Here is a 2,391-nt window from a genome sequence, read left to right on the forward strand (position 1 = left end):
TTAAAAAAAAGAAAATACGGCATATCTATACATTGGAGTACTACTCAGTGGAAAAAAAACACTTGAAATTTGCATGCAAATAAATAAAACTAGAAAAAGAAACATACTAAATGAGGTAACCCAGATACAGAAAGATGAACATGGTATGTACTCACCTATAAAGCAAAGGCTATGGAGCCTATAGGTCATGATCTTGGAGAAGCTAAGTAACAAGGTAAACCCTAAGAAAAACATACATAGATCCACCTGGAAAGGGGAGATAGACAAGATCGCCTAACAAAATTGGGAGCATGAAGGTCAGGAGAGAAGAGAGGGTAGGAAGGGGAGGAGAACTTGAGGGAACAGGATAGTTGAGATTGGAGGAAGGACAGGGATGAGAACAAAGAAAGATATATCTTGATTGAGGGAGTCATTACTGGACTAGCAATAAATCTGTCACTAGAGAAATTCCCAGGAATCCACAAGGATGACCTCACCAAAGACCCTAAGCAGTAGAGAGGGTGCCTGAACTGGCCTTTCCCTGTAGTCATATTGATGAATATCTTAAATCTCACCATAGAACCTTCATTGAACCACAGATGGAAACAGAGGCAGAGACCTACAGTAGAACACGGACTGAGCTCCCAAAGTCCAGTTGAAGAATGGGAGGAGTGAGAATATGAACAAAGAGGTCAAGACCATGATGTGGGACACCCGCTGAAATAGTTTGCCTAAGCTAATGGGAGGTCACCAACTCAAACCGGAAAAGGAAGGAACCAGCAAAGGTCCAAACTAGACCCTCTTTATATGGGTGACAGTTGTATGGCTGGGGCAGACTGCAGGGCCACTGGCAGTGACTCCAGGACTTATCACTACTGCTTGTACTGGCTTTTAGGAAACTGATTCTTTTTGGTTGGTTTCTTGCTTAACCTAGATATAGTATTGAGGACCTTCCCCAAAGCAAAGTGACTTACCTTCTCTGAGAAATGAATGGGGGTGGGGGCAGGGATGGGAGGATGGAATGGGAGAAGGGGAAGGAGAGGGAACTGGGATTGGTATGTAAAATGAGATAGGGTAGTTTGTTTTCTTTTTTAAAAAAAGAAAAATAAAATTAATTTTTAAAAAAGTTAGTGAACCAAGTACCCAGAAAGAGCTAACAACTTCAACCTTTGCAGTAGCTGATTGTAAACCGCCTTGGTGGGTTACTCAGTCTAGGGGTGTAACCCGCCTGGCAGGGTCAGTAATTCCAGGGTCCCGGAGAGGCGCTATCTGGAAGATATGGGTGGGAAAAGAGGAAGGAGGCCAAGCAGGGTTCTTGTCAAAGCCTCCGTTTATTAGAGTATGGTTACAGCTTATATAGGATGAGGAATTTGGGGGGGGGAGGGGCAGGAGCATGGTCTCTTGCGCGTGGTCCACGTTGGTCACGTAGGCCAGGAGGTTATGATAGGTCAGGTCAAGATTCCTCGGCCAGGAGTACACAAGTTGACACACTCAGTTCTCTAGATAATTGGAGTGTGGGGCGGGTTCTGCTAACAGATAGCTCTCTATTAACAGATAATTGGGTGTGGGGTAGGCTCTGTCAATAGAACAATTCTCAATACAATTGGGAAGTGGGGTTCTCTGCAAATTCCTTAGGACAATGGTTCCTGCAGTAATTTTGAGGGGAGACGGCTCCTGACAGCTGATTATAACTGAAGATTAGAAAGTTTAGGGTGTTTCAAGTCGAGAGCCAAATTATCTCTGGCCATCTTTATACCTCTTCTTTCCTGTAACCTGACCTAACAACTTTATGGCCGTCAAATAAATAATTTGGAATGTACAAACACTGGTTTTCCAAGCAATGGACTACAAAGCCAAGAATATTGCCAGACAACATCTGAGGTCTCTTATAGAGCTTCTCTTATTTGCTTCAACTTACCTACTTAATGTTTCCATCAATGTGCTTGAAAGCTTCCTTGGATTTAAGACTTTCTTTCTCTCTTCCTAGAAACCTTCATCAAACTGATACCACATGTAAGTTGTGTTCCTGGGCATGGACAACCATATTTGGCACCAGAATGAGCTGTCTCTGATTCTTTTTGAAGTGAGAGTTGTGTTTATGCAAACCTGTTGCTTCAGTATTTTATCCACATATATAAGGAGGTGACTTTATTCACATGTATAGTGAATGATCAACAAACAATATTCATGACATGTAAAATGAATAGGCTTTCTTTAATGATATTACCAACATGAGCCTGTGTGTGAGTGGAAAATTGGTGTGTTTTATCCAAATAATATTTTTTATTGTAATCATTATCCTCTTGATCATGATCATTCAGTTCTTCTCAACTCTGACCACTAAATACTAAATTGTATTCTCTGGGCTGATTCTTTTAGCTTCTAAATAGTTTGAGATTAATTCATGACCAG

This window comes from Alexandromys fortis, unplaced genomic scaffold (genome assembly GCF_014885135.2).
Source record: "Alexandromys fortis isolate MF-2015 unplaced genomic scaffold, M_Fortis_MF-2015_v1.1 scaffold_40, whole genome shotgun sequence".
Lineage (NCBI taxonomy): Eukaryota > Metazoa > Chordata > Mammalia > Rodentia > Cricetidae > Alexandromys > Alexandromys fortis.